The sequence below is a fragment of the Nicotiana tabacum genome, chromosome 10 (genome assembly GCF_000715075.1).
Source record: "Nicotiana tabacum cultivar K326 chromosome 10, ASM71507v2, whole genome shotgun sequence".
Taxonomy (NCBI): domain Eukaryota; kingdom Viridiplantae; phylum Streptophyta; class Magnoliopsida; order Solanales; family Solanaceae; genus Nicotiana; species Nicotiana tabacum.
In genome coordinates this window covers 43,406,818-43,416,717 of record NC_134089.1, presented here as the reverse complement: position 1 = coordinate 43,416,717, position 9,900 = coordinate 43,406,818, and positions in this window count along the sequence as shown.

The following is a 9,900-nucleotide window of genomic DNA, read 5'->3' as shown; positions in this document are numbered from 1 at the left end:
TGCTGACTTGAAATGTATTCCCTACTCTTCAGGCGGGCTCCTGACTTCAACGAAATAGACAAAACAAAGAATATTTCCTGCCCCAGTTTGGTGGCTGGGCACAGGTGTGAGTGTAAAATTACACCATGTTATCAAATATTACCAAGAATTTGGAAGCTGGGTCCCATTATCCAGGAGGGTCCTGAAAATTCCTAGCTAAACGACAATTAAAAATCTAAGTTATATCTTCTAAAGTGTGACTTCTACAAAATCTTGTTATCTAAAAGGGTCTTTAAACTACTCCCCATTATCCAGGAGGGTCCTGAAAATCAAAGGTCATATTTTATCTTAAGGGTGACAACCTTCATGTCTGAATTATACTACCCTACAATAGAGTTTACGCTAAATGTTGTTATCTAATCGAAATCTTAAAGCTAAGTCTCATTATTTAGGAGGGTCCTGGAAACTCCTAATTGAATCCTGTCTCGAACATGCAAACTTCTAAGCTAACTTATATTCTTTTGGGATACATTTATGCTAGATTATGCTATTTTTGAACTTTAAACTAGGTCCCATTTTCCAGGAGGGTCCTAAAAATCAAAAATCAAACCTGTTTGACGACTGCCTTTCTCTACGGAAGGTTTTTCCGAGACAATTGGAATTTTCTATCCCTGTTTCAATCAAAGAACATTTTGTCAATTTAAAATGGTGGTTAGTTGATGGCATTCGTGCTGAAGATCTTTCCACTGCATTGTTTTGTTCTGAATGGCTTTCCCGAACTGGCCCTGAACCGCTTTGACTTTCTGACTGACTTTCAAATCCCATGACCTTTGACGAACCGCGTGTTCTATACCCATGTTGCTATTTCACACCTCCGACCCCTCTATCCGAACCTTTGCATCTCCCATGACATTACCAAACCATTATACCGATGAAACTTAATGTGATTCCTTGTACCCCACCTTACATTATGTTGTTTTTGGTATGCTCTGACCACGTTGTAATTTGCAATTTTGGGAGTTGGTAGTAAGCTTTAAACTCTTTTCCACTTACTTGGGACAAGACTGACATTAAAACATCTTAGACAAATAAACCCAAAAGAAAATGAAATGCAATGACTTTGCGGGTTAAGGATAAGAAGAATCCAAAACCAGATGACTGCTACAAAGGGAAAAAGAAAGAGAAACTTATCTGAGTGGAACAACTAGTACCAATGATCATGACATGCATTTCGGATTAATCGGCCCAATTTGTCCAACCAATCAACTTTCAATTGCTGTACTTTGTCATCTCATAATTTTCATGACCTGATTACTTTACCCAAACCTTGACCTTGTTCATCCTGCGATGCCTTGAAGTAGTTTTCCACCAACAGACCTTTCTCACTTGTTGACTTTTCAACTCACTTTCGCTTCATGGTGCCCGTAAGGGTTTTCACTAATAAGACTCTCATTCTTTGATTTCTCTCAGCTCTCGTCGCCTCATGGTACCCGCGAGGGTTTTTACCAATAAGACTCTCTCATTTTTATTTTCCTGCTTGACCCAGAGTGTTGCCCCTGACATGAATTACCTTTACCTGCTCGACTTGGCATTTCTCGAAGACTGATCAGAAGGTCTTTCTTTGGACCGTAATGTGGGCTTTTGGACAGGGTTAGAAAGAAAGGGTATAAAAGGCTCAAAACAATTCAAATGGGTTCAAAATTACAACTTTCAGAATCAAATTTCTTACAACGACCACAACTTCTGCCCCAGTTTCTTTCTTGGGGGCTTTTAGATGTTTATTTTGATGAGACCGAACTGTGAGGCTGCCTACGTATCCTCAAAAGGAATCAGGTCGAACGTAGTTCATGTCATAAAAATTACTTTGTTGTTGTGATTTTCTTTTATCTTTCTTCTTTTTTTTCTCTTTTGCTTTTCTCTTTTTTTTTTCTTTTACTGTTTTTCTCCTTTTTTTCTCTTTTCTTCTTTTTCTTCATTCTTCTTTTTTCATTCTTTTCTTTCTCTTTCCTTTCTTTCTCTTTTTCGTTTCTTCCTTTTCTTATCTTTCATGCTTGTGTTTCCGATATTCACTACTGATTCCGAAAGAGGGGTAAGAAAGAAAATAAATAAGGCTCAAAAGGGGGTGACGAGGTGTAAAGTGTTTAGATAGCAGAACAAAACGCCTTCGTCATTTCAATCTTCAAAATATGCCAAATACAAACAAGTACAATCAAACAAAGAAATCATACATAGTATCTATTGAATGCATCAGAATTGATAGCCATTTCTACACATTTCCCTTCTACATCTATCAAATATAACGCGCCATTGGACAACACTCTAGTTACAATAAATGGCACCTGCCAGTTTGGGGCGAACTTTCCTTTTGCTTTAGCCTGATGAGGTAAGATACGTCTCAACACTAACTGACCCACTTCAAACTTTCGTGTTCTATGCTCTCGCCATTCTCTGTTGGTAAAACTGGCCGTGCCACACTGCTGCCAATCTCTTTTCATCAATCAGACTTAATTGCTCCAATCAGGTTTTGACCCATTCGGCGTCATCAATTTCTGCCTCAGTGACAATCCGAAGGGATGGGATTTCAATTTCTGCGGGTATTACTGCCTCCATTCCATACACCAACAAATAAGGAGTGGCCCCTACTGAAGTGCGAACAGTAGTGCGATAACCCAACAATGCGAAAGGTAACTTCTCATGCCATTGTCTGGACCCTTCCACCATTTTCCGAAGTATCTTCTTTATGTTCTTATTGGAAGCCTCGACTGCTCCATTCGCTTTAGGGCGATATGGGGTGGAATTGCGGTGTATAATTTTAAACTGCTGACAGGTCTCCGTCATCAGATGACTGTTGAGATTAGAACCATTGTCCGTGATGATTACCTTCGGAATCCCAAACCGACAAATGATATTTGAATGCACAAAATCGACCACTGCTTTCTTGGTCACATATTTGAAAGTTTTCGCTTCAACCCACTTGGTGAAATAATCAATGGCTACCAGAATAAACCTGTGTCCGTTTAATGCTGCTGGCTCGATTGGCCCAATGACATCCATACCCCAAGCAACAAAGGGCCATGGTGCCGATATTGTTTGCAATTCATATGGTGAGGAATGAATCAAATTTCCGTGCACCTGGCACTGATGACACTTGCGCACAAAACTGATGCAATCTCGCTCCATAATGAGCCAGTAATAACCTACTCGGAGAATCTTCTTTGCCAGAATGTACCCACTCATATGCAGTCCACAAACCCCGGAGTGTACCTCAGTCATGATAGCTATGGCTTGTCTGGCATCGATGCATCTTAGCAATCCAATATCTGGAGTTCTTCTGTATAACACCCCTCCACTGAGGAAAAATCCACTTGCCAATCATCGAATTGTTATTTTCTGATCACCTGTGGCCTGTACCGGATATACCCCCATCCTGATGTATTCTTTGATATCGGAACCATGGCTCCCCATCAAGTTCTTCTTCCACCATATTACAGTAAGCATGCTGATCATGGACTTAAATCTGCAAAGGGTCCACATAAGCCTTATCTGGATGATGTAACATTGACGTCAGAGTAGCTGAAGCATCGGAAACTTCATTATGGATCCTTGGGATATGCCTGAATTCTATTGACTGAAACCGCTGGCAAAGATCATCCAAACATTGTCTATATGGTATGAGTTTCAAATCCCGTGTTTCCCGTTCTCCCTGAATCTGGTGCACCAGAAGGTCTGAGTCACCCAAGACCAAGACTTACACCCATATCCACGGCTAACCTCAAACCCAGAATGCATACCTCGTACTTAGCCATGTTGTTGGTACAATAAAAACGAAGCTGAGCCGTAACAGGGTAGTGTTGTCCTGTTTCAGAAATAAGTACTTCTCCTATCCCTACATTCTTCATGTTTGCAGCCCCATCAAAGAAACGTTTCCATCCCGGCTTCTCAACTTGCTCCAACTCGTCAATATACATCACCTCTTCATCAGGGAAATAAGTTTTCAAAGGTTCATAATCTTCATCAACCGGGTTCTCGGACAAATGGTCTGCCAAGGCCTGTGCTTTCATTGCAGTTCGAGTCACGTAGACAATGTCAAACCCTGTGAGCATGATCTGCCACTTTGCAAGCCTCCCTGTGGGCATAGGTTTCTGAAAGATATACTTCAATGGATCCAAGCAAGATATGAGGTAGGTAGTATAAGATGACAAATAATGTTTCAGCTTCTGTGCCACCCAAGTTAGGGTGCAACATGTCCTCTCAAGATGAGTATACTTAATCTCGTACGACGTGAATTTCTTGCTGAGGTAGTAGATGTCCTGCTCCTTCCTGCCAGTGATATCATGTTGACCCAATACACAGCCGAATGAATTGTCTAAAACCGTCAAATATAGAATCAAAGGTCGCCCTAGTCCTGGCGGGACGAACACAGGTGGATTTGACAAATACCCCTTTATCTTATCAAACGCCTCCTGACATTCATATGTCCATTTGACCGCAACGTCTTTCTTTAACAGTTTGAAGATAGGCTCACAAGTTGTCGTGAGCTGAGCGATGAACCTGTTGATATAATTCAATCTCCCCAACAAATTCATCACCTCGGTCTTGTTCCTCGGAGATGGCAATTCCTGGATGGCCTTGACTTTTGATGGATCCAGTTCAATGCCCCGGCAGCTGACTACGAACCCCAACAACTTTCCATACGGCACCCCAAAAGCACACTTTGCAGGATTAAGCTTGAGATTGTACCTGCGAAGCCTTTGGAAGAACTTCCTCAGGTCCCTGACATGGTCAGACTGCTTTCTAGACTTCACAATCACATCATCCACGTACACCTCGATATACTAGTATATCATATCATGGAATATTATTATCATTGCCCTCATGTAGGTTGCCCCAGCATTCTTCAAGCCGAATGGCATGACCCGATAACAGTACGTTCCCCACGGCGTGATGAATGCCGTCTTTTCTGCATCTTCCTCGTCCATTAAGATCTGGTGATAACCCACGTAACAATCCACAAAAGAACCAATCTCATGTTTGGAACAATTATCAATCAAGATATGGATGTTCGGCAATGGGAAATTGTCTTATGGACTCGCCTTGTTGAGATCCCGATAGTCAATACACACCATGGTCTTGCCATCCTTCTTCAGCACAGGCACAACATTGGCTAACCAGGTGGGATACCGGGTGACCCAAATGACTTTGGCATCGAATTGCTTGGTGACCTCCTCTTTGATCTCTACACTCATATCCGTTTTAAACTTTCTCAGCTTCTATTTGACAGGAGGGAACGCCGGGTCAGTGGGCAACTTGTGAACCACTAAATCAGTGCTTAGACCCGGCATGTCGTCATAGGACCATGCAAAAATATCTTTGTATTCGAACAGTGATTTAATTATCTCCTCCCTGAGTTGAGGTTCCAGATGGACACTTATTTTAGTTTCACGGACATTATCTTGGTCCCCTAGATTAACTGCTTCTGTATCATTCAAATTAGGTTTGGGCTTTTCCTCAAAATGACTTAGTTCCTTACTAATTTCTTCATAGGCCTCATCATCATCAAATTCCAACTCGTCATCACACTCAATTTCTTGTATTATTATTTCAGAGTTAGATTGACTTTTAAAACTGGGCCGAAGATTCCTCATGCATGTCATGTCATTGATATCAACATAAAAAGAACTGCACAAAAGAAGAAAACAAAAATAGAATTAGAAGAAATGAAGGAAAAGGAACAATTGCATTTCATTGAATTTAAAGATAACAAGTATTTAACACATCCAACTGGACGGAACATAATATCTGAATTACAGGCCCTGGAATAATCCAGACAACTAAAAGAAAATCAAAACCCACTACCAAGACTCCCTCCGGGTAGGAAGAGGAGTAGCTTCCCAGTTGTTGACTTTTGCACGTGGTCCCACGAATTACACATCTGCCTTGCTTGACCCTTCCCCAGCCTCATCCATGTTAACCTCGGCGAATAACCTTTCAAACCCCTTTTCCAAGTCTCCATCAGCACCAATCAATGATCCAGGAACCTTTGACAACAATTGCTTTCTGATACCCGACCTGATGAATGATCTGTACAGACGCGGGATTCGCCATGGCAATGACCATACTTTTTGTTTCATTTTGCGGGCTCGTCTCACATCTGCAACTGTAGTCTTGAACCCCAGACCAAAAGTATCCAGATTCTTTGGGAGAGAAACTGGCTGCACAATACCTTGCAGAGATGCACCCAAACCCTTGCCCGAAAAACCATTCTTCAACATTTCAATGGCTACCATGACTGATGCAGTAGCTACCTTTGGAGTTGGAACGCACTTCCCTTCTGGAACTTTCTCTACCGATACTGTATCGAAAACCTGATAAACCTATGGCCCCTTGTCGTCTTCAACTTCTATGAGCGGAACAATGGCATCATTGGGTACACACAAATTATCCTCGCCGTGTACGACAATTTCCTATTGATCCCATTCAAACTTGACAATTTGATGCAGAGTAGACGGGACCGCTTTGGCAGCATGAATCCAAGGTCATCCCAATAACAGATTATAGGAAATAGCCACATCGAGCACCTGGAACTCCATGGTAAATTCAACTGGCCCTATTGTGAGCTCAACCACAATGTCCCCGACTGAATCTTTCCCTCCACCGTCGAATCCCCAAACGCAAATACTGTTCTTGTGAATTCTTTCATCCTCCACTTTCAGCTTGTTCAATGTGGAGAGAGGACAAATGTTCGCACTAAACCCATTGTCAACTAGTACCCGAGTAACCACAAAATCTTCGCATTTCACCGTTAGATAGAGGGCTCTATTGTGCTCAATACCCTCCACGGGCAACTCATCATCAGAAAAAAGTGACTCTGTTTACCTGAAATATCTTGCTAGCTATCTTTTCTAAGTGGTTTATTGAGATTTTGTCAGGAACGTGGGCTTCGTTCAAGATCATCATCAAAGCACGACGATGTTCGTCTGAATGGATCAATAATGACAAGAGCGAGATCTGAGCTGGTGTCTTCCTTAACTGCTCCACAATGGAATAGTCTTGTACTTTCATCTTTCTTAGAAATTCTTCTGCTTCTTCCTCGGTCACCACTTTCTTCACCAACACTGGATTATCTTTTGAGGTCTTAGCTTTTCTCAACTCTTCGGGGGAATAGCATCTCCCCGATCGAGTCAAACCATGAGTATCACACACTTCTTCTTTAACCACTTTCCCTTTGTAAGTCACGGTCACTCATTCATAATTCCATGGGACTGCCTTGCTGTTGACTATCGGTAATTGAGTTACCGGTTTGATAATGACAGGATCTGTAGGGGCGCCTTTCACAATTACCACAAGCTTGTTCGTCACTCCTGACACAACCACTTTTGCTCTTTCAAGTTTTCCTACAACGTCACTTGAGGACCCCTTCTTGACCTCTATAGATGGTTCATTATTTGCCCTGTTCAACTTGATAACAGACTTCTCACTTGTTAACTTTTCAAATGGTCTGGCTTCACTAGCCCGAATCATCATGACAGTTTGCGAAGGCTTCTTAGGCTCCCCTCCCTTATGCACTATCTCAATCATATTTGTTTCATGATGGGCTGGCAAGGGATTCTGATTGATATTGGGCACCTCCGGAGCTTGGACCTCAATCCGATTGGTGTCAATGAGTTCTTTAATGGTTGTTTTCAATTTCTAGCATTTTTTTGTGTGATGTCCCGGGGCCCCTGAACAATACTCACAACTCACCGAGCGGTCAAGATTTCTGGGAGGAGGATTCGACAATTTAGCCTCGATCGAATTCAATATACCCAACTGTCTCAGTCTGTGGAATAGACTAGCATATGATTCTCCCAATGGAGTGAAAGTCTTTTGCTTTTGCAACCTCTCATTCTTAAAAGCTTGGTTGGGTCGAAAACCCATTCCAGGAGGATTTCTGTAGGCTTTTGGGGGTGGATAGTTGTTTTGTGGAGCTTGGTACGGATTTTGTGGAGCTGGCGCACGCCATTGTGAGTGAACGGGCGGTTGGGTATAGGTTTGTGCGTGATGGACAGAAAAATGGGGATCTGGCGGTGGGTAATAGTGTTGTGGTGGGTTATATGGAGTATGGGGTTAAGTTTGGGGATAAAGTCGCGGCTGGTTGTAGTAACGGGGAAGGTTCCTAGATCCAACCTAAGCTCCCGACTCAATTGTCGCAACATCCTCCTTCTTCTTTTTCCCAAGCACACCCCCAATACCGTTTTGAATGGCCTGAGTGGTCGCTTTGATCGCTGAATAACTCATGATCTTGTTGGAATTGAGTCATTCTTCAACCATGCCTCCCATTTTTACTATTTCATTAAAGGACTTACCTACTGCTAACACCAAGTGACCGAAATAAGTGGGTTCCAAAGCCTGCAAAAAAATAATCAACCATCTCGCTTTCTTTCATCGGAGGGTCAACCCTCGCTACTTTCTCTCTCCACCAGAATCCATATTCCCTAAAGCTCTCACTGGGCTTCTTCTCAAGCTTTGTCAACGATAGACAGTCGGGGATAATTTCGAGGTTGTACTGAAAATGGCAGGCAAAGGCTTGGGCCAAATCGTCCCATGTGTACCACCTGTTGTGATCTTGTCTGGTATACCATTCTAAGGCCGATCCACTTAAACTTTGGCTAAAATATGCCATCAGCAATTCATATCTTCCACCTGCTCCTCTGATTTTGCTACAAAATCCTCTTAAGTGTGCTACTGGGTCACCATGCCCATCGTACAGATCAAACTTGGGCATTTTGAACCCCGTTGGCAACTGAACATCTGGGAACAGACATAAATCCTTATAGGCCACACTTACTTGACCTCCCAACCCCCTCATATCTCGGAACGACTATTCTAAGCTTTTGACCTTTCTGATCATCTCTTCATGCTCGGGATTTTGGGTGGCTTCTTGGTCTCTACCGGGAGATCAAGATGAGGGGTGTAAGGATATGGTTCTGGAACTTTGAAGGTGGGTTCAGGGGGACAGTACTGGTTGTCGTGTGTTTGGAACATGGGTTCACTGGAAGATCGGTGTAATATAGCAGGTGGAGGTGCCACAAAAACAGGTGTAATTGGTGGGGGAGGGTATGGGACTTGTTTGGGTGGTGGAGCTTGAGAAGTATGGGAAGTGGCGCCATGGCATTGTTGGTAGAGGGGAAAGGTTGGAGATGAGTTCACAGTGGGAGGCTCCGGAGGTTGGGCTGATGGTGGGATATAAGCAGGGTTGGCAGGATAAACCGGTGGTGGATGCCCCTTCGCCCAGGCTTGGTACATTTCAGCCATCTGTTGCTTCAACTTATACATTTCTTCCCTCATGGCATTAATGTCCAATTATTCCACTTATTTCGATGGGTCAACAATACTTGTTTCCGGTTCCTGGTTGGCCATATTCAGCCTGTCTTTCGATCGGGTGTTGTATGAGTGAGTTGCCAGAATGCCAATCAACTAACCACCTGCCTGAACTCAATACATCAACAACAACCTTGTTAGCGATTAGGCTTTAACAGATTGGTAACCGCATATTGGGCAGAATGCACCTAAACAGTTAACCGTTTCTATTATGTATTTGATCGGTGACATGCGTCATCCCGGCCTTTTCTTACTTTTAATTGCAAACTTCCCCCTTTTCTTTCTTCTCGTTTCCTTCCTTTCATTCTTGCCTCTATTCTCTCTTTGTTTTTACTCTCTCTTAATTTCTTATTTTCTCTCTTTTCTTTATTGTTTTTCCGCTCTTTTCTTTTCTTTACTCTCTTGTTGTTCCTCTTATTTTCTTTCTCTGTCTTTTTTATTTGGTTACGGTCGAATCCTATGGAGATTGCCTACGTATCATAACCTCGCATGAATCAGACCACGCGTAGTTCTTGGAGATAAGTGTGAAATAAAACATTTTTTGGGATTTTCAGTTTTCAT